Source organism: Ursus americanus, chromosome 8 (assembly GCF_024610735.1).
Source record: "Ursus americanus isolate L20-20 chromosome 8, mUrsAme1.1.p, whole genome shotgun sequence".
NCBI lineage: Eukaryota > Metazoa > Chordata > Mammalia > Carnivora > Ursidae > Ursus > Ursus americanus.
Window position 1 is genome coordinate 40437841 of NC_142134.1, and position 23352 is coordinate 40461192.

The 23352-nt window shown below is 44.8% G+C and overlaps 1 protein-coding gene and 1 long non-coding RNA gene across 4 annotated transcripts in view; one reads left to right on the forward strand and one right to left on the reverse strand.

The window, feature by feature from the left end:
* Positions 1–1099: 1099 nt before the first annotated feature.
* The window catches only part of LOC123804057 (uncharacterized), a 32578-nt gene continuing 10325 nt past the window's right edge, over positions 1100–23352 (reverse strand). Inside the window, exons 2-4 of one of the 2 annotated variants that reach the window (XR_015725463.1) lie at positions 14934–15036; positions 13263–13647; positions 1100–1222 (exon numbers count right to left, since the gene is read on the reverse strand). This is a non-coding gene — a long non-coding RNA (uncharacterized LOC123804057). Of the gene's footprint in view, positions 1223–10827; positions 11020–13262; positions 13648–14933; positions 15037–23352 lie in introns of those variants that run through there. The other variant, XR_015725462.1, reaches the window with a different exon arrangement.
* The window catches only part of HOPX (HOP homeobox), a 29842-nt gene continuing 17146 nt past the window's right edge, over positions 10657–23352 (forward strand). Inside the window, exon 1 of one of the 2 annotated variants that reach the window (XM_045815970.2) lies at positions 10657–10933. The gene's annotated coding sequence lies outside the window, so the exon portion shown is untranslated. Of the gene's footprint in view, positions 10934–14348; positions 14455–23352 lie in introns of those variants that run through there. The other variant, XM_087864118.1, reaches the window with a different exon arrangement.

A 23352-nucleotide genomic window follows, 5' to 3' on the forward strand; every position in this document is an offset into this window, starting at 1 on the left:
GTTTGTTGGCTTAAGACTAGACCAAAGAATTTCAGAGAGCTGTTTCCAGTAGAGTTTCTGATCAAGAAGATTACAGTTTTCTAAGACTAGAAGGAACACCTTCCGTACCATTTTTAGTATCGATATATGTCCTGATTTTCCCAGGTCTCACCACTCAGTGGGTACAAAAGAGATTGCATTGGGATGCCCACCTGCTGACTGGGTCTTCATATCCTCGGGTTCCCCTTCTGATTCCTGAGACTCTACAGAGGGTGTTTCAGAAACACTAAGAACAGGCCTGCTCCCGGTGGGTATCTGCTAGGCACTGTCCTTATTTGCTGGGCCTCTGCTAACTCCGGCCTCATCTGCTGCTCCTCCAGTGACTGCAGAGTGAAGGGGAAAGTGGGCATCTGGCTTCTGGGAAGAGGAGAAAGGGATGTGCTCATGAGACTCTGTCCCTGGGTTTGCACAAAACAAAGTTTTAGTTCATGAAACGGCAGACGCTTGGGCCTAGTCCTGATTTGTTATACACCTTGCACAGGTCACCTTGGTGCTTTTTGCTTCAAATTCCTTTACTAAAAATGGCAAGAATTCTAACATCTCACAAAGATGTAGTGGAAACTGGCTATTTAAGGACTGGACAGTATTTGAAAACGTCAAGTACAAGATAAGTGCTAGGTCAGGAAAACCAAAGACGTGCGGCTTCCCTAATGAGGCAGCAGGAGGTGCCTGTCTTTCTTTCTTTTTGCTTTAAAAGTCCAAAGGAAATACATTTTTAAATGTCTGCACAATATTAAGAGAGAACAATATCACATTCCCCAAGTCAATAAATTGTTCTTTGCACCTCCTTAAATGAACTAAGTTGCTGCATAGATATGAGGCCCAGGTTCCAAGGAGGGTAAAGTCCTGAAAAATCTTATGCAATTTGAAGTTCTATAGCTAGTGGCATCAGGATTATAGAGAATTTGGGAGGGCATGAGGTTCCGTAACCAACATCTGATAACGACATTTAAACATTTTATTTAATGACATTTTAATTTAAAAAACACCGTTAATCGTAAAATACTCTAATGGCATCAATAGCTTTAATGAAAACCTTTACTAAAAATTTGAAGGTGTTTAGGAGATAGGAGACAATGGCAAGGGCCATGGAAAGAAAATACAAAATTTGAAAATGTTACTTGCAATTGGGTTCTACTCTCCAATCCATATTCTTAGAAACCATATCGAAAGAAGCTCCTTCCTGCAGAAAATAAGAGACATGTTTTGGGTTGAATGGTGCCCCCAAATTCACATGTTGAAGTCCTAACCCCAGTAGCTCAGCAGGTAACCTTATTTGGAAATATGGTCCTTGCAGATATAATTAATTGAGATGAGGTCATACTGGAGTAGGGTGGGCCCCTAATCCAATAGGACTGGTGTCCTCACAAAAAGGGGAGATTTGGACAGAGACACACATGTCAGGGAGAATACCAGGTGAAGATGAAGGCAGAGATGGGAGGGATGCTTCCACAAGACAAGGGACAACACAGAGTCCCAGCAAACTGCCAAAAGCTAAGGGAGAGGCACGGACCAGTTGTTCTCTTACAGCTCTCAGGAAGAATCAACCCTGATGACACCGTTATCTGAGACGTCTAGCCTCCAGAACTGGGAGACAATGCATTTCTGTGTACAAGCCTCCCAGTTTCGTCGTACTTTGTTATGGCAGCCCCTGCAAACTAATACAGCTCATTACACCCTACTGTCTGACCCTAAAGAATCAGAGGTAATGCAGGGAAGAAGGGGTCGAAGGTAGTTAACACGAGGTTCTTCAGTACATATTTCACTAATTTAGAGATTTATTGGCTTAACATTATTTTCTTAAAATACAAAGATTTCTTTTAAAGGTTATGATCATCAATTATTTATATCTTATGGCATATTGTATTTTCCAAAGATGGCTGCAATATCTCCCATCCGGCATCACTTTTCTGGAACCTTGCCATTTCTCCAGTAAGAATTAAGAATTCTCCCCTGATTCCCTTTGAGTTAGGTGGCCTTGTGACTCACCTGTAACCAATGTGAGAATGTGGTAGAAGTGATGCCACATGACTTTTTCTTTTTTTTTTAAGATTTTATTTATTTATTTGTCAGAGAGAGCACAAGCAGGGGGAGCAGCAGGCCGAGGGAGAAGCGGGCTTCCCACTGAGCAAGGAGCCAAATGTGGGACTCGATCCCAGGACTCTGGGATCATGACCTGAGCTGAAGGCAGGTGCTCAACCAACTGAGCCACCTAGGTGTCCCCCACATGACTTCTAAAGCTGTGTCATAAGAGTTGATGCTGCTGCCTTGGGAGCTGAATTAATTTCACTGGAACACTTGGCCGCCATGTTCTGAGGAAGCTCAACCAGTGCTTGGGGAGAGACTGCGTGGAGAGGCCTTGACACTATGTGAGGGAGACACCCAGTAAGGCTGCAGCTTCTCCAGCTCCTCTGCTGTTCTACCTCCAGCCACTGTCTGACTGCAAGCTTATGAGGGGCCCCAGACCAGAATCTCCCCACTGAGCCCTCCCTGCATTCCTGACCACAGAAACTGGAAGAGGTAACAAAATGATGTGGTTAATTTAAGTCACGAAGCTTTGGAGTGATTTACCATGCAGTAATAGTTAATGGTCACGGCTTAATGCATTACTCAGATAATCAAATTTCTTGACTTTTGAATGAATTGTTCCAGAATTTAATTTTCTTTAGAAAGGGGTGGGAAACACAGGAGAAAAGATAACTTGGCAACCTAAAACATCGACTTTGCAGGTTTCCCCAGAGTCTGGTGGGCAGTTTTGTGTGCCACCGAAAGCCAGCAATATCGCTGTCCTTGGCATCCTGCCCCTCATTAATTTAGGATGGAAATATGAAGGAGGCACCATTGGATTTGAAACCATCATCACACTAATGTTTATGTAAATCAGTAAATTCCTGATTGGAGAGTCCTTTTTTTCTCTCCTCCCAAATGTGTCCTAATTACGCAAAATTGTGCCATCAACTGCCTTGGACTAGTTAGTTATCACTGGTGCCAGCGTCTTGCATGTTGAATTTTCCAACTTCTGCAAACTTCTATTTTCAGTCAGAATCTGGCACTAATTATAATGTTTCTGACTTCATTTATGGTGGGGGTGGGAGGGCCGGGATTTTAAAGATGGTCATGCTTTGAATAAGCTCCAGCCCTTGGCACCTTCCTAATAAGAGCCCCCTCATGTCGTTAGTGCTGACATAGGCTAGGAAGGACCGTTTTCCCCAGTCATTTCCTTCTGTTCAGAAAAAGCCTGGATCCCTTTGACACCTCCATGTTCCAAATACTTCCTATCAGCCTGTGGCTTGTTTTGTATGGTGTCTTTGATTAAAGCCTTCTTCTATCAGGACATTTGAATAAATAATTCCCTCGCCTCTCTTTTGTTATGGGAGTTCTTGCTTGCTGCTTCTGGTCTCCAAGACAGCCCTCAGCCTCTACTGCCAGGGATTAAGACGCCTGTGAAATCCACCCTTGGGCTGCAAAATGCCTTGCAAGGGAGTCTTTTGAAAACATTAACTTCTTATCCCTTTTCAGCCCTGAAACAATAGTTACTGAGAAATAGTCGCTCAGAACGTGGCTATTAGTTAAGAATCTCCGCGCACAATAGATGAGGGGCAACAAGGAAGCTGAAAAGAAAAGGCTTCTATCCCCTTATTTGTGACTCCTAAGTGGTAGCTGCTAAAATGACTTCTGCAAGCAGGCAGCTGCCTCTGCCATTCACACTTCATCAGATAATCACAGGGCTGGGAGAGACCTTAATCCAGGCTTCTGCATTAGCCAGGGCCTGCAAGGCTTTCTGGATTGTTCCAGAACCCGCAAGTGTTATGCTCACACCTACAATTGGAAAGGTTAGAACACATGGGGAAGAGGAGACATCTCCTCCTTGGAACAGAGGCACAAAGACATTACTTTTGTCACCCAATCCTCTCTTTTCTTCCTGAACAATCTTTGGGTGGATATCAACCCTACTCCACAAATATCACAGGAGGTGGTGATCATTATCTTCATTTCACATATGAGGAAGCTAAGGTTCAAAGAGGTTAAATTACTGGGGCACCTGGGTGGCTCAGTCAGTTAAGCGTCGGACTCTTGGTTTCAGTGCTGGTGGAGATCTCAGGTTCATGAGATCCAGGATCCAGCCCCACATTGGGCTCTGCGCTCAGTGTGGAGCCTGCTTAAGACTCTCTCTCCCTCTCCCTCTCTCCCAGCCCCTCCCCCCTCAAATAAATGAACCTTAAAAAAAAAAAAAGGGAGATTAAATTACTGGCTATGATGTAAAAAAACTAGGACAGGTTGACCAACCATCCCAGTTTCCCCAGGACTGGGGGGTTTTTAGGACATGGGATATCCAGCACTAAACAAGTACAGTTCTGGGAAAACCAGCACCATTGGTCACCATAGTCCTGAGCCAGGTCCACGCTGTCTCCAGAGCCTTCCCTCTGAATCCTGGTACCACCCCAAATTCTCTTCAGCCTTGGGTCAGGTGGGGCAACTACGGGCAGCATCATGAAAAATGCAGTGTATTTCCCTTTGAGTCAGGAAAGAGAGTCAGTGGTGTTGATGTGAAATGTGAACGAACAGTCAAGAAAATTCTGGAGATGTCTTAGGTGCTAAAAGGTAGTTTTATTATGGCACAGGGACAGGACCTGTGGGCAGAAAGACCTGCTTGGGGTTGTGAGGAGCAACAGATCACGTAAGGCCTTCTGTCCTGTGGAGGGGAGGGTGATGTTAGGGCCTCAGGAAATTGAGTCGACAGGTTTCTGGAGGTCTGGCTGTTTTGGGTTTTTGTCTTGTAAATTGTTAAGACTGTTGCAAACTGATGGAGACTCATGTCCTACGTGACTGTGATCTCTATCAGAAGACGTTGGTTTTTCCCCTTCCTTTGCTCTTGGGCAGCCAGGAGTGCCTGAGGAATGTCACACATATCCCACCTGAGAGGGGGTGGGGGGTGTTCCCTTGTGCTTTGCCCTCAGCTTGCCTTTTGCTCCGTCATCAGTGTCATCTTTGGGAAGTCAGCTCAGGACACCAGGCCCTCGTGCAGGTTATTCAGAACCCACTGGAAAGACTAGTCTGGGAGCTGACTCTCCAGAGAGGTAAAAATCAGATGCAAGAGCGTACACCACCGTTTATGTAATTCACCGCAACAGAAGCCATTTTACAAGAGACCTTAAATCATTGCCCACTGCCTGCCAGCACCTCATTACAGAAACCTCAGAGAGGGCCATGGTGGAGGGAGGTTTTTGCTGAAATGTGCAGAGCAGAATTGCGCTGGATTAGTTAACAAAATCAATCTAGAACATATTTTTGCCAAAAGCAGAAATTAAGAACTTTAGACATTTTTTTTCAGGGATGATGTATATACAGTTCCTCCCTCCCTCCCTTCTTCACCCACCACCCTCCCCACCCCATCCCCTCAAACTCCCCCACCTCAGGCTTTTCTCTTTTAAGATGTCTCCCTGGACTGTAGTGGAAAGTCAGGCACTGACCAAACTCATGCTTGAAGCACTGTAGCTGGAGCTGAGTCCGAGTTGCTCCCGCTGCTATACACACACACACACACACACACACACACACACACACGCACACACACACGCACACACGCACGCACCACACACACACGCACACACACACATATAGCCAGGTGTTACTTATAATTGCTGGATCCCAGGAGGTTCGGGGAGGCCCAGGTTGTTGAAGAGGGGACCAGGGAGCCTCAGGCCGTGGACCCTTACCAATGGTAGTGAGTGGAGGGTTTCAGTGTCATAACAGTTGCTCACATTGTACCCGATGCTTCCTTTCATTTCTCTCAGCCCTGAGTGGGGGGAGCCATCCTCTCCCATGGCTGCTGGCGGTCCCTCCTCTCCACCCAGTGGGCCCTGACTCTCTCCCCTTGGAGGGCAGAAGATTAAAATGGAAAGGACCTCCGAGGGATCGTCTAGTTCAACTCCCTCCTCACGCAGACAGGGGCTGGGGCTCGGAGAGGGGATGAGAGCTTCTGGAGTCACACGCTGAGTCCACCCGGCTGCCTCTGAGGTGAAGAGGAGCAGGCAGGAAGGAAACGGTCTGTTGCTGCTAATTAAAACTTTTCTCTCCCTTCAACTGATCCATGGTTTTAGCCCAAAGTATGTTCAACCCTTTTTCCACTTATCAAACATGCATTTTTTGTTGTTTCTTGGTTTGTCTTCCAGCTTTGTATTTTTGTGAGCTCCCCTTTTCCCTTTCTTCTTCCTCTCTGTTTCCAGGCAAAATCACTCACAGAAGTCAAGTATCTTAAATAGATGGAGCTTGGGTGGGCGTCCCCCTGGGGGGGAGGTGGGACCTGCTCTTCCTCTCCTCCTTGGGGCTCCAATGAGTCACCCTGAGAAGTGGCCTCAAAGGTCATGCTGTGTGGTGATTGGTAGCATGGACTGTGCCTGGGTTTGACACCCAGTCAGGCAAGTTTTTACCAAAGGATTTGTTTTTCTTCACCCAGGTCCCCACCCGCTGCCTTCTAAAAGCACAGGACCCATCCCTGAAATTTCATGGGTGTGGGGACTCTCTTTCCTCACCCTGTGTATTAGGGGATGACAGTCAGGCTGAGGTGGCCCCCACCTGCAACACCTTCCTGTCACTCATGGAAGATCAGCCTCTCGGGTGAAGCTCCACCCCTCTCGAGAATGTCACCCCGCAGCTTCTGCAGGCAGCAGTGAGTCCTCCTGCGGAGGGAGAGGAGCGGAGCAGACACATTTGGAGGCATTCGCGGGTGAAGACAGATGCCCCCCCTCCCTCCTCCACAGACGGCTGATGCTCCCCATTACCAAGGGCCTTCCCCTCCTCTGATCCAGAGCCCGAACGGGGTGTCTAAGGAAAACGATGCTTTGTGATCTCCCCGTTCATTAGACTCTGGATGAAACAAAATGGAATGAGAGGAGACTATGACTTTTAAGTCGAAGAGCAAAGGCGACATGGAGCACACCAGGTGGAACGGCCTTCCCCAGGCACCGTCTGCAGTGGGCACTGGGTATGGGCTGCAGCATCCTGACTCCTAGCCATCCACTGACTCAGGAATCCGTAAGGACAGCTGGTGGATTAGGTAAGATGATGGAATCCACACTTGGAAATAAATACCTGCAGTTCACCGAAAGAATGACCTAACCACTACCAGTTCACAGCAAGCGACAGAGTACAGTTGTGTTAGAATTCCCAGTCCCTCCTCACCAGGGAACGTGTGAAACCCTCTGCCAGGAGCAGCCAAGGGAAACACCCCCAACCTGGTTAGCTGACATCCTTGTCTGCGTCCAGGTTCTCTGTCACTGCTGACCTCTGCTACTTCCCATGCTGGTTGGCCTCCCAGCCAGGCTGGGCCCAGGAAGGGCACGCTGGGAGTCAGCACTTGCACACCATCTGCAGATGGGATAAGATTCTCCATTGTTCTGCAAGTTCACACCTAAGGGGGTAGAACTTTCAGCAAGCATGCTTCTATACTTCTTCTTAATTTGCTTCTGTCCAAGTCAGATTTAGGCCCTGGGGAGGTTTATATCCCTCATGATAAATTTTCTTAAATGTCTTTGGGAGTTTTCTGTTCCCCAGGGAATGGCTTTTCCCTTCTGCACTTCGGTGATCTCTGGCTTTGAGCAGGAAAGGAAGGGCTGCCCACTGTCCGGATATCACCGCCTTCTCTGCAGCTCTTCCAAACAACCGTTTGCTGTAGCACTGGCCTTTAGGTTCACTATGTTGTGTCCACCATGTGTGGGCTCCAGAAAGATGACTAAGGACAATTGGGCTTCTTGTTATAACTATCAGCAGCAACTACCATTTACTGAGCGTATACCATTCTCTAGGCATGACGCTAAGTGCTTTACATATATTATCTCTAGTCCTTCTGGCAAACCTATTTTATAGATGAGAAAACGGAGTCTGAGAGAAGTTGTATAACTTGCCTTGGCTCACATCGATGGGAAGTGGCAGAGGTGGGACCAAGCCTGCATGGTTCAGGAGTCCATACTCTTTCTTTCCCACCATTCTTCCAAGTCATTCAACACACACTTATTGAGCACTGACCATCTCCCAGATGCTATTCTTTTCACCACATCCTTCATCCTGATTCTCTTGATCTGTGGCAATGGAGAAAAGAGTTCCTGAAGCCCACCACAAGGAAAAGGTCTAGAACAGTGAAGAGAAGGAAAACAAAATTGCCTATCTGCGTGTTAATTTGGAGTTTGCTCATCACCAGGAGAAAAAAAAACCGAGGTGAGAATTCCTGTTTCGGCCATCTGTTTCCAGTTTACAAATCCGAAGCAGTAGCTGGAGCTCCCAGATGCAAACGTGGGAATATAGGATTCAACTGAAATATAACAGACACGAGGAGGAGCAGGAAAATGAGTCTTAAACCCTTATAGACTGTTTGGCAACCTTTTTATGCTTAGTTGCAGTATTAGACTTAATGTTTCTGGGAACTAACAGCGTCATCAATCCCATTTGACATAGGAGAAGATAAGAGGCTGCTGGATTATATGCTATTCCTCAGATATGCAGAAAATCAGTGGTGATACAGACTCATAATCTAAGCCTGTAGACAAAAAAAAAACACTGTGGCCAGATACTTCCCTTATTTGTGGGTTGTTGAAATAGTTTTAATTTTGCTGAGAGTCGAAGTAAGCTTTTTTAATAAAAAAAAAACAAAAAACAAAAAAACTCAAAAACCAAAAAACAAGTGCCCCAGCCATAGAAAGCTGCTAGAGTGAAGCAAAATTGTCATGGCCTGGACTGACCAAGATGGATTTAGCCAGTGTGGTGGCCATTTGACCCGGTTCTCAGCAAGGAGACAGAACTGGAAGTCCGCTGATGGCTTTTGGTAAGACTTTTCTAACAAAGAGGGATACTAATGAGAAAGCCCGTTTGCCTCCTACCTGTCTTTGATTTTTTTCATATAAGGATGGGCTATACCAAGCTGCTGCATCAACCTTGCCGCCAAGACAGGAGGCAACACTGCCACACTGGAGACTACGAAATGGAACACAGAAAATGCCTGCGTTCTCGGTAACCTCATTGCACCACTCAGCAACCTGAAACCACATCTCCGCAGAGTTCTTAAGTGATGTCAAACTGCCCTCTGGTTTTTGCCACTTTCAGTTCATCTCCATGATACACTGGATAAAGAGGAATCGCTTGAAGCCAACACATTACACAAGAGCAAAAGAAACCTGTGTGGACCAAGATGAGACTGCTGATTCCAGAACTTTCGTCTGTTGGGTTCCACATCCTTGAAAGGAATTTAGAAACTGGCAAACAGCACATAGCTGCTGAGCACCTACTATGTGCCAGACGCTGTGCTCGCTGTTGGGGTTACAAGAATGGGCAAGGTGGGCAAGGACACTGAGGTCATGGAAATCACATTCCAGAAGACAGATGATAAACAAACGTAAAGGATAGTCGAAAACATTCTGAAGCAACTTTCTAAATATTGATTCAAATCAGTCCTGAGGGTAAACCCAGACATCACCATCACCATCGTCTTTGTCATTGTCCTAATAATTTGTGCCAGGCTCTATGGGTGTCAAATGATAAACAAGACATAGACCCTGCATTCAAGAAGTTGGGGAGGTAAGAATCCAGATTTGGCCATAGAACAGTCAAAAGTTAGGCAATGAATTAGGCAACAAAAGAATTCTTCTGGTAACCAGGGTTAGGATAGGCCAGGCCCCCTGTCTCTACTATTCTCCCACACATGTTTTATAACCATTGCCCCCTTTTGGAAGACAGAAAGAAATATTCTTAATGATGGCTGTTCTTTCACATATGGCTGCTGTTCCCGAGAGAACCAAGTGGGCTTTTTCTTTGTCCAGCGAAGTGAAGAATATAGGCTGTGTAAGTCTGGGTGGCACTTACCAGTCTGCGTTACGTACCAGCAAATATACACAGATACTCCCATAAACGATCTCACCAAACCCTGTCTCCCTTCCTTCATCCTCTCAAAATAATACCCAGCTAATGTGTTCAGCAATGCTGCAATTGACTATTAACTGCCATATCTAGCTATAAAAAAACAGATAAACATCGGCTAACTGGGTCCCCACACCCACACACATACCCTCACCCTCAGAAACGTTTCCACTGGCGATCCCATGAACCACTGAACAGCCTCTCACGTTTGGACTGCATCTTCCCACAGACTTGCTCACACACTGGCTTTTTATTTGCGCCCTCATGGGGAATCTTTCAACTCTTAGATAGGAATTTCATTAACAAAGGAAGGGGAGGGGAAGTCAGGAGGCAAGTACAGACGCAGAAGAAAGAAATTAAAATCGTTTTTGAAGGGGACCTAACATTGTATCATCCTAGCCTGAACCTCCCCTATAACTGTTCTTAATTTGTACATTCTGTGCCTGGAAAACACACACACACACACACCCCCACCCAACTTTTCATTGATTGGGCAACTGTCCAGGCTCTTAACTTGGCATCCAGCCCACAGAACTGGCAAATCAACCTCACCAAGCCCATGGTTTAAAATACGCCAACATCTAACTAGAAGCCCATTCAAAATAAGGAACTTGGCACAACGGTCCAGGGTCCTTTGTTTCTTCCTTCCTCGCTCCGCTGCATCTCTCATGTAATCTTGGTGAAGAGTCTTGCTTGGCGAAGAAAGAGATCAGGGACAAGAAGGTGGTGCCGAGAAAGTTCCATGAAACTCAGAAGTTGCCGCCTGCCTATCAGACTCGAATAACCAGGAGAGATGTGACCTGGGCATACTTTCAGCTGCTCCCCCGCTGCCCACGCTGCAGGTTTTTCAGGTCGTTGCTTGAGCGTGCACTCACGGGCGTAAATAAACGTGCCATCAACAGCCCGCGTCAGACAGGCCAGCTATTTAAGCAGGCTGGCATCAGCAAACTCAGCTTCCAAACCCAGGGCTTGCCTTTGCCACTTCCACGTAAGTAACTTTCAGAGGTTTGCCTTTACTGCCGAGGGATGAGATCGTGTAGAAACTGCAACGCTCTAGTTACCGCATTTGCTGTTCTGCCGGGAAAAGGGAGAATGAAAGTTAAAGAGCTGGTCCGGAGCAGGGAGCCAGAGAGCGTGGCTGGGTGGACGAGAGCAGACCCTCGCAAACATGCTAGGGGTTAGGGGGACTGGGGGCAAGGTGGAGCCCATTTTGTCCTTTTGGCCAGCAGGTGAGATGTGTTTCTTGTTCTCTCCAATCTCTGGAAGACACTTTGAAACCCATGATTGGGTGACTGTGCCAGATGCATATGAAGTTATTTAGAAGCTCATGTTGCTATTATTCATCTTGGTCTCAAATCAGACACTGTATTACTTTTTAATATTTTTTTGTGTTCGGTAGAGGGGAGTAAGAGGAGGTATCTCTGGTTGATGGAGAGGCAGCTCGGCAGTGACTCCGCAGTGTTTTTTCTTGTTCCGTCTGGTTCTTATACTTATTTACAACAATGCAAACACTGATCTTGTTTAAGATAAAAAGGAATCCCATGCTCTGGGGTTTTGAGGCAATGGAGGTTTGTGATATTTGAGCACAGTGGTATCCAGGTATTTAGGTGAAGTGTTAGGTAAGATGGGATAGGAATCTTTGAATAAAGAGGCACCACACTCCGCGTAACTTAGGAGGGAAAGTCTTGAAGAGAAGGGGAATGCGAAAAGTTCCCGGGGAACAGCACTGCCAACTCCACGGGCCGTTAGTGGAGCAGGGAGACCTATAACCAGAAGAGGCAGACAAAATAAAGGTGCTGAGGAGAGGGGGAGGGGGGAGGAGAGGGAGCAGACGGTGGAGGAGTTACAATTAGGCATCACCATCCTAAAATACATGTAGGACATAATAGGAATAAAGCACGACATAAATTCCATAGCTCCTCCTTTGGGGTCAAGAATCTGGTGATCAAGAATCTGGCGAAAGCCAAGGACCTTTCCCAGGTAGTTCCCCCTGCCCCCAACACACACCTCGACACTCATTTTCTGGAGCCCTAGAACTCCACGGACCCCAAATGAATGCATTTAAGCCAATGTATGATTTTTAAACTGAGCTGAAACTGCGGGCTAGGAACCTACAGAGGAGGCGTGGGGATTGGCCGCCAAACTGAAGCCCACGTGTAAGGTCACCAAGGTCTGATGCCCGTCAAGCAAATAATGATTACGGGGTTTCTCTGGGCAAAGACAACTTGCGGGACTGGAGAAAGAGAAAAGAAATAAAAGGTGGGCTCCTGTTCTCAAAGAGCTTGACATCTAAAGTTTAAGGACATAGTAAGAAGCCAGGTGAAAAATAGAACATATTGTATGATTCCATTGGTATAAAATGATAGAAAATGCAAACTATAGTAACAAAGTTGACCAGTGGTTACCTGGGGAAGAGGAGTGGGGAGAAGAGGGCTGGGGGGATTATCAAGGGGCACGGGAAACTTTTTGGGGTGATGGATATGTTCACTATTGTGATTGTGGTAACCATTTCTTACAGGTGAAAATTTATCCGATCGTATACTTTAGACATGTTCAGGATTCTATGCCAATTATGCTCCAACAAACAATACTTTAACAATACATCTTTTCTATATAATTAAAGGCATTTCTAAAAATCAGCCTATGCAACATACTGAAAATAAAAAGTATATTTGGAAAAAACAATTCAATAAATAATACGGAGGACCAGATTGTCAGGATTGTGGGCTTGTATAGAACCTGGAAGATTCCAGAGATCATCTAACTCGGCAATTGCAGATCTGGAAAACTGTTTTTAAAAACACCCAGGACTGGCCCCACCCTCACCAATTAAATAAGGATCCCTGGGTGTGCGGTCCTGGCATTGCTTTTTAAAGCTCCCCGGGGTAATCTAACGTGCTTCAGAAATGAGAACCAGTGAAACCCCAACCTCTCCCTTGACGTAGGAGGCTAGGGAAGCCCAGAGAGAGGGCAGGTCTGCCCCTGTCCATACAACCACCTCGTCCCACAGCCCAGGGAAGACAGCAGCAGGATCCCAGAGGAAGAGGAACCCCTGAGGCCATGCTACTGGGTCCTCAAAAACCACACTTGCAGTTCTAGCTAGGACAGGGCACCCGGCGCATTTCAAGCAAATCCTTGGAACCCACACAGGCTCAGGGCAGCCAGTAGGAAGAATTACTCAGAACCTCAAAGGTGCGTTATTTAAGGACTGTACTAACAACACATGAGAAAGGATGGCAAGAAGGGATGCTTCAAAACGAAGGCTTCCTTTCGTTCCCTCAAAAAATTTCTGGTAAAAGCCAGAGGATTATACTTACTGAGAGAGCTGCAGCAGACACACCAGGTTCTCTGCTGAGGTGCGGGGGCAGCCAAGTTGTTCTTTCAGGAATTAGCATGAGTTCTCAGCATCGGAATGAGTCTATTGGGCCCCGCAGGGGCTGTTCACTGTGAGTTCCAGGTTGGTGCTGGACAGCAGGGTGAAGTGAGCAGGTGAAGTTTGTCTCTGTGGCCACTGCTGTTTCTGTCTGTCCCTCACCATGGCTCCTGTGTGGGTGCAGGGGTGCTCATGTGACCACACCCCTCCCCTGCTCTGCCTGCCCCTGCTCCGTGTGTTAGGTGGTTTCTCAGCTCCCTTCCGGTACAAATGTATCTGATTTCCAGGGTCTCATCTCCTCAGGGCTTTGCTTCTCCATCTCTGGAAAACTAATTAAAGTTATGATGTTAATAGACAATAATTGTTTAACGAGTTATGTCCCAGGATATGTTAAATAGGTTCCAGCAAGATAATGTATCTGGGAATTCTTTGAAATGTTATCTAAATATAATTACCATTAGGGGCAATCAGGAGGATCAAAGTTTTAGGCAAAATGTATAACCCCTCCTGGTAAAAATTGCAAGCAACTTGCTGGGGGAAAATATACCAAGATTGGGGGTTTGGAGTAGAATTCCTCAAAGCCCAACCCACAGGGAATTCCCTATGGATGGTGGGGCCCGACAGAATGCTTTTTCTGAATTGGTCTATTTTTTGTTAAACGCATTCGTGCTTACTGGAGATGGCTGCATTTATCTTTCTGAAAAACAGAGACCACCTTAAGGACACTACAGTGGAGAGAAAATGTCAAGAAATTCTGCTCACAGGGCTTTATAGATATTACCTGGTTCCCCCTCCTGTGTGGATGGCGGGCACTGGCAGGACAGCTTGCCTAGCTTTAGTGACAAGGGGACCTTGGGGACCCAGCCCTGCAGCCTGAGACAAGGGGCCCCCTCCGTTCCTGGGACTCTGGGTCCTTGACAGTCTTTTCCTCCCTCGGAAAGCTGGGATTGCTGCGGCTTTGGTTGGCAAGTGGCTGTTGTGTGTGGCACGTCCTGCGTCTGCAGAGGGTGTGGCCAGGTGTGTGATTAAGCTCCCCGTAGAGAAGCAGAGAGCCCAGAGCAGCGGGGCGCGGAGGGCACAGAGTCCTCACTGGTGAGCACAGTATCGAGGAGAGGAGGGAGAAGAGGAGGGAGAAGGTAAGCACCATCCAGGCTCCTGAGAGACCCCGAGACAGGGCACTTAAGTTTGGAGGAAAGGGTTAGGCTTCTGGCACCAGGCAGGCAGCCAACACTGGTTTAATGCTGCTGTTTGGAAGCCTGGTGTTTCTTCCTCTGGCCATTCGGTGTTTCATCAAAAATAATTTTTTTGAAAAATGAGTGCCATGATTGCACAGCTGATAAAATAGTTTTATAGATCAGTGACAGAATTTCTGCTTTCTTTGGATGGCTTTTCTTTGAACATGTGCCCCTTCCCTTTGTTTTCAAATTCTCTTCGTGTGGGATGGTTTAGTTCACTTGGACATTTTTTTTAGGCTGTTTCATGACCGAACCCAGATTAATTTTTAGGTGTTGTCGACGGCTCCCTCAAACTTTTAAAAAGCCGAGTGAATGGGGATGGTCAACAGAACTATGCAGAAGGATGGCATATGGCCCAGAGTAATTTAGAAAGTACTTACCTGCCCATTTAAAAGCCAGCACCTGAGGATCCCAAGGCAGCCCCCGGACCACAGCCATCCTGTCCGCTCGCCTTGGCCAGGTTGGTGGAGAACTGGCTTGAGGCTGCAAATATAAGGGATTCTCCTGATGCAGGGGCGTGTGCACCTGCTTTCTTCCTGGCCCTGGCTCCCTTGGCGGCCCCACCTTTCACTGACCCCGACGTGGATTTGGCACTCCAGTGCTGTTGATTCTGAACACACACGGGGTTTGGGTGTGTGGATACATGACCAAACAGGTACAGGTCAGGCTGTCCTTTCGATTTGCTGGGAAACTCCCTTCATCGATCTTCAAGTGATATGTTAAACATTCTTCCATAGAATACCAGGGTAGACAAGTCCCAGCAGATGACCGTCTGGCCTAGGGAGCAGAGTATGGGTCTGATGTTCAGGAACCTGGGTCCTATTTTCAGTTCTCATTCAGCTCTAATGGAACTTAAAAACAGAGGGAGCCCGAGATAGCCGTTGTCCCAGTGGGTTACTAATAGCACCCCCTTTCATTTTAAAAAAGACTTGGCCTGAGCAATAAACCATATGGTCACCTATGAATACCATACATAAAGTTCAGGAGTAAAGTGAGTTGTCCTGCATCTCAGGATTAGTTGGTGGCTGAGCTGGCTCTGGAACCTAGGCCTCCCCACGCCTCATTCTGGTCTCTCTGCCGAGTCACTCACTCCCTCTGTGACTCAGGTTCCCGGGGGGAAGCATTGCATCTGTACAGCCCAGATGGAGAGCTGGCATATTTATATTGGCTTGCCAAACAGAAGTTCAACATGAATGCTAGGGGCTCAAGGAATTGTTCATCACAAGGTCAAATTACTCTATTTGCTTCAGGTTCTAATGTTAGCTTATGGCTATGTTTGCTTAATGATAGAAGCTCTTTTAAAAGTAGAGAAGTTAATTTTTACCCATTCTTATATAATTTCTTGTAATTTGCTTCTGGTAGTTTTGACAAAATGTGGCCAAACATGAAAATCCTCCAGATCTTTCAGAAATACTCTGTCCCTTGATGTTAAAAACAAAACCGGGGGCACCTGGGTGGCTCAGTCGTTAAGCGTCTGCCTTCAGCTCAGGGCGTGATCCCGGCGTTCTGGGATCGAGCCCCATGTCAGGCTCCTCCACTGGAAGCCTGCTTCTTCCTCTCCCACTCCCCCTGCTTGTGTTCCCTCTCTCACTGGCTGTCTCTATCTCTGTCAAATAAATAAATAAAATATTTAAAAAAATAAATAAATAAAAACAAAACCAGAAACAATCTGAGGCAGACATTGACCAGTTCTAATCTCTTAGTTGTACTAGGCAGGGAACTAAGGGCTGCCATTGTAGCCATTAGGTCCAGAGGGTCACGAAGGAAGTTTCCTGGAACTCTTGAGGACATGACGGATCTGCTTAGATAGTCTAGTCTTCACTGCTGTATTTTCATTTCCTTCCTGTGTGGTTTCTCCCTAAGAAAATTTATGTAAACAATGTCCCCAGTTCCTATGCCCCTCACTCTTTTCCAAATTTCTAGTCTACTGGTGCCCAGGAGAGAAGTCTATTCTAGAAAATACTCTAATTCAATAACTTGTGCTTGGAAGTGTCTGTCCCTTTATTACATATTCCTCATGCTTTTCCTGGGGAGTAGAATGGCATCCTTTGGAGATGGCTGGCATGGGCGTGAATGAAACAGGACTAAAAAAGGGGGGAGGTCATCTCCTCTTTCATTAGCATTATACCTGGTTCAGGTTCCACAATTTAAAAGGGAGTCTTCTAGCACTTGGAACTAGCTCAGAAGAGCTCCTAGATGACTGAATAATAATAAAACCACATCTATAAGGAACAGCAAAAGGATAACTTGGATAAGAGAAGGCTAGAAAAGCCATTTGATATTGGTGTTGAAAAGCCTTGAGAGTGATCATGGAGGTCAACCAGCAGCTATTCATCTTGCCAGCTGAGAGGAAACAGACCAAGCCCAAGGACTGGCATGAAGGGTACTGAGTGAGCCAGGAAGTTGTCCCTCATTATGCAAAAAAAAAAAAAAAAACCAAAAAAAAAAAACACGAAAAAACAAAACCTTAGAAAGAATTATACAGGTAAGCTCTGAAAAATGGGGCAGCCCAACAGTTCTTTAATTTTTAAAGTGTTTGTTTTGTTTTGAGGCTCATGTTATCATATTCCTTAATTTGTGGCACACACAAGACCTTTCTTAGGTTTTACTTCTTATTCTATTTCTTCTGCTCTCCCACTTACCCTTTATCTTGCTCTCTCTCTTAACAGCATATTCTTAAGATCTACCTATGTTGCCAATTATATTTCTAATATTTCTAATGCATTGTTTCTTTTTCTTTCTTTTTTTTAAAGGTTTTATTTATTTGACAGAGAAAGACACAGTGAGAGAGGGAACATCAGCAGGAGTAGTGGGAGAGGGAGAAGCAGGCTTCCCGCTGAGCAGGGAGCCCAATGGGGGGCTCAATCCCAGAACCCTGGGATCATGACCTGAGCCAAAGGCAGACGCTTAATGACTGAGTCACCCAGGCGCTCCTCTAATGCATTGTTTCTAACTGCTTTTTATTGGTCTATTTCTATGCACTCTTTGCTCATTGAATCCTCTAGTATTGGACATTTCTGCTGCTTCCAGTTCTCACAGATAATGCCATAATGAATATACTCCTACGTATTGTTGAGTATCCTTTAGATCTGATTGATGGGGAACAGGGAAAGGGCTGCACTAGGTGGCCCATGTTTTCTTTAAGCAATGAGGAATACTGAATTATCCATGAGAAATGGAGATACGATATCACAAGTCCTAGTCTAGTGTTTCAAACGTTTAGATGTTTTTCTGAGTTCCTTAGTGCTTTACTATGACTTTAATGAGAGACAGAAATAATATTCTGGAACTTAGAGTGTGATCTTCAGTGATCATCCCTCCTCAACGTTATTTTCTTCATTGAGCTGGTCAGTTCGTTTCTCCATATTGGTCATTAATTACCTGGACAAAGCAAATGAAATGTTCTAAGAAATCTTATTAGTCATAGGGTTGAGTGAAGTTTCTAAAATGTTTTGCTATTTTAATGTTGGCAAAACCTGATGGTTTTCAATTGCCTAACATCAGATCCTGAGTCACCAGGAAAGGGATAGGAACCTTAATAGGGATCCCTTGTATTTATATAGTGTTTGTAATTTATAGTGCTATTCATAAACATAAACCATCTTATTGAATTCTACAACAACCCTGTGAGATAGGTGGGGGTAGAATTACTGTAGCAGGTGCGAGTAGCTTCAATGGTAGATGAAGAAATGGAGGTTCAAAGCAATTAAAAAAAAGCAATTAAGTTGTCCAAAGTCACTTAGAGATGTAAGTGACATTGCTAGAAGCGGAGTGAGGGTCTTCCGAGGCTCCACCCACCTTTTCTTTTCTTTTCTTTTCTTTTCTTTTCTTTTCTTTTCTTTTCTTTCTTTCTTTCTCTTTCTTTCTTTCTTTCTTTTTCTTTCTTCTTTCTTTCTTTTCTTCCTTCCTTCTCTTTCTTTCTCTTTCTTTCTTCCTTCGTTCTTTCCTTCCTTCTTTCTTTCTTTCTTTCTCTTTCTTTCTTTCTTTCTTTCTCTCTCTCTTTCAGATTTATTTGAGAGAGAGCACACAAAAGAGCACAAGTGGGGGGGAGGGGCAGAGGGAGAAGACGACTCCCTGCTGAGCAGGGAGCCCAGCTCGGGACTCAATCCCAGGACCCGGGATCATGACCTAAGCCAAAGGCAGATGCTTAACCGACGGAGCCACCCAGGTGCCCCCCAGTCCAGCGTTTCTGCAACATCTCTCTAATGCTCAGAGAAACGACCTACGATAGGTTCAGAGTTATCCCCTGAGCTGGACTTTGTAGAGTACCTGTCCTTTTCAATTATTTTGTGATGTTAATAAGAAGGCTCTAGCTGCATACCTTCTGTTTATCCCATTAGTTGAACACCTGTTCATAAAAACAACTGGGTAAAAAAATAAGGCCCATATAACTGAGTCTCATGGCAACAAGCAGCGTGCACGGTTGGACTTCGGCATAATTTGGAGCGCTACGAAGTACCAGGTGCATGTCATTTTATTCATTACCTAATTACAGTCATAAAATAAGAATGGTGGTTGGACCATAAAAAATAATAATTGATTCAAGTATATTCACATAGAGATAATTGCATTCTTCAAAGAGTCTTTTCTAGACATTTCAAAATACACAAACAACCTGAGGAAGTTATGCGTGCTTGCATTAGGTTACAACAGCCTACAAACGGGCAGCCTAACCGTCTACCCAACACACACATGCAATACCAGGAAAGTTCCTAACTACTGCTCCTTACTATGCAACTAGGGCTCAGGCAAAAATATTGTAGAACCCAGTATACATTTTTAAAAAATAAATGATGAAGTGTCCCCAGAATGACAAATGAACAGCCTTTTTCAGAGTCAGGCACTGGGAATACGAACCTCTTCAGGAAAAAAACTCTAATTTTTTTTTAACATTCTAAAGTAAGTAAATGGCTACAGAGCAATATGACAATTCTACTTGACTCTCAGTTATCTGTGTGTGGCTTCACTGGATTAGATTTTTAAAACACCAGACTAATTTCTATCATCAGTGTTTAAGTTTTTGAGCTCCCCTCCTCTTCTAAGAAAGAAACCTATTTCTCTCTACCCTGCAGCCTATTGATCTAATTAATTTAAGTAATGTTCTCCTAAGTCAAACAGAATTAGGAAGCTAAGTGGGTTACCCAAAATGAATAACTTCAAACATAGAAAGGATATTTACAGGGGCGCCTGGGTGGCTCAGTCGGTTAAGCGTCTGACTCTTGATTTTGGCTCAGGTCATGATCTCAGGGTCATGGGATTAAGCTTGAAGTTGGGCTCCTCAATCTGGAGATTCTCTCTCCTGCTTCCTCTGCACCCCCCACCTCTCTTTCTCTCTCTAAAATAAATAAATAAATCTTTTTTAAAAAGGATATTTATAATCTGCCACTTTGACTTACTTGTGCCATTTTCTCTCTCCACAAACTGTTTAGGAAGTTGGTTTTTTTTTGTTATTTGCTTCTAGCTTCAGTAGTGCAAATTTTTCTTTATGTTTAATGGTTTTCTTTAGAAAATATTGAGATTTTTCCCCTCAGAGCAGAAATCTATTTGTCTGATTTCTAGGTGTATTAGGGCATGAGACATTTTCAAAGAGATTCGATAGTTCGATTTACTTCACAAGTCTCCCCCCTCCTGGATTATCTGGTTTGAAAAGCCCTGAGCACATGGCTATGCCGGTGGAAATCTCTAGTACAGGCTGGTTTTTGTTCCTTTGTTTATATTTGATCACAGGACCAAACTCTGTTTGAGATGTAATGAATATTCACACTTACTAAGCATTCGCACAACCATACTAACAATACCCAAAGCAGGCAGGGGCCCAAGCATACTCACCCCATCAGACAAATTTCTATCCTACCTATTCAAAGTGAATAACAGCGAAAGGAAATCTGAAGCTAGTGTATTCTCTGATCTGTAACCACAAAGCTGCAACCATATGATTTCTTAAGAGCAAAAAACAGCCCCCTGTTCACTACCATGGTTAGGAGTATGTGTTTCTGTCCTCTAAGATTCCAACAGAACGGCGTCTTGCTAATCTGTAACAGCAGCATGGATACCTAAATTCAACAGGAATATTTTTACAATCCACACCTAAGTGAGAAATTGTATGTTTTACGTATAATAAGGGGACCAGATATCCAGGTTTGCCTGGGGCGCTTCTGCTGTATGCTGCTCTCTTGGTGTAATCACAACACCCCCTTTACACCTAGATGTTCCAGGTTAGATGGCTAAGTCTTTGGTCACGTTAATTTAACAGATAGGCTGGATATTAAAAACCACCTTGGTTCAAAATGTTTCATGAAGTAGAAACTGGGCACATGGTGTTCAGCATACCAGGGACAGAGCCTAGAATAGGCCATTGTATTCCCCTCTGGCAGGTCAGCGACGTTAGTACACTGTTGTTGGAGGATAGCATGATCGTATAAACCCATGCTGATCGTTAGAATTGTACAGGAGAAGGGATCTCAGGGGTCATCTGGCCCAACACCTTCACTTTTCTGGATGAATAAATTATTACACTTCTGGAAACGTGAATGTCATTTTATAGTTTTCTAAGTTGTTTCCTGAGCAGAATCTCACTGGATCACATTTGAAGGAGGCAAGGAAGCAAGTTTTTAGCCACATTTTATAGAGAAGAGAACTAAGTTTCAAATAAGTTAAAACAAACAAACAAAAACCAAAGACGTCAGCCAAGGTCATGTGATTATTAAGTAGAGGAGCTAAAACTGAAATGCAGGTCTGACTCTTTGCCTAGTGCTCTTTCCAATATCCCATACCAGTTTAATATTTTCATTCATTAATGAGGATTTAGAATATATCCCCTCCATATAATCCAATAAAGATATACAACACTCCCTCTGTAACTAATCCTGTACACTCAAAATAATTTTTTCTCTGCTTCTTTCTCTTCCCACCTGCAAAGAGCTCTGGCCGGCAACTGAACTGTTCTGGCCTGACAGCGCCTCTTGGTGGCTGGCCCAGGAAATGCAAGGCCCAAAACCTTTCCTATCCCCTCTTCCTTCTCCCTTGGGTAGAAGAATGAAGAGGAGAGGACTGCGCCAAGTAATCTCTGGCTTTTTCTTTATCGTTCATTAATTATGGCTCAGACAACCTACTTCTCACATCAGCGCTTCTCCGCATTCCCCTTCTCTCTCCTTACCCCTCTTTATTTCATCTCTGACCCAAATACAGCTCTAATGATTATGCCTTTATACAATATGGGGAAGTCCTACTTCCTGAAGTGAAAATAAAGTTCAACCACCCTGCATCCAATATGTATTCACCGCACATCCCACAGTGTGTCAGGGACTGTTCCTGACTCGTGGGATACATCAGACTTGGGCTATAAACCTCTAGCCTCCTCCAAGTTCCCTGAACCCCCTTCAATATCTACACCAGAGCCTCATTTCTCTGAGCCACGGTTTAATTAAAATTGCTGTTTCTAAAGCATTTACCTTCGAAGTGAAATGATAGCTTATTAAATTTCCCTAGGATATTTCAACACAGGATGATTTTCTCCTTGTTTTTTTTCTGTATCAGATACGTAGCATTTTAGTTACACTCCCTCCTGTGGGTGAGCCTGGGATTCTATCTACAATTTATAATGTTCTGTCTAGAGAAAACTTTTTCTGAATTCGTAACAATCACTATAGAGATAGCCTTTTGGAAAAGCAACCTGAACAACAGGCAGATCTCCCATGAGGAGATTACGGAAGTGGGATTGTCTTCTTTTGTTTGCCCATTTATTTCTAAGGAGGTTGACTATTTCCTCCACGTATTTCATAGCACAAAGCAGCCCAAGGTTTTATTATTGTCTTTAACCATTTCCGCCATGTTTCTACGTACAAAGTTTCAACTTAGAGTATGAGTTGGGCTACCAGTGAAAAGAACTCAGTGTGTGCACAAAGAATTCTAGGTCCAGGGTTAATTAATGATTAATTCACTGCTGGAAGTCCTTCAGAGACACCCTCCCGCCAACAACTTTCCATATCTTGCTATTTTCTGTAAGTAGCTGTAGAAAGTCTAGACCACTGAAGGATTTGTTTCAATAAGAGTTTCAGGAGATTCTTTAATCAACTCAACAAAACTCTAAATCTAGGGATTAAGTAGCAGTCATAGTCACTAAGATCCAGCTGGTCTGGTTGAAGCCAACCTTTCTGTTCTGTTCTGTCAGATGTTGACACCTTTTCTCATTTGTCCACTATATTAGTCACATAATGTCATCTTTCAATTATGTTCGTACCAAGTAAAGAAGAGCATGTGGGGAAAAGAAAGCCAGCCCAGCTGGTGGTGCTGGTAGTATTAACTGAAATTACTAGCTAATCCATTTAACTGGGTCAGAGCCATGTCTGGTCACCATGTTTCTGTTTTAAAACATGCCACAGGGAGGGGCGCCTGGGTGGCACAGAGGTTAAGCGTCTGCCTTCGGCTCAGGGCGTGATCCCAGCGTTCTGGGATTGAGCCCCACGTCAGGCTCCTCCGCTATGAGCCTGCTTCTTCCTCTCCCACTCCCCCTGCTTGTGTTCCCTCTCTCGCTGGCTGTCTCTATCTCTGTCGAATAAATAAATAAAATCTTTAAAAAATAAAAAATAAATAAAAAATAAAATAAAAATTAAAAAAAAAATAAAACATGCCACAGGGAGGGAGACATTGCTTCCAGACTGGCTCCGCCCCACAGTGGAGCTGGCATAGACGCAGGACACTGCCTTACTTTTGTCCCGGGAGGCACCACCTGGCTTTACTTCTTCTCTTTCCACAACCACCCTTCAAGGCTCTTCTGCCTACATGGCTACTTCATGCAAA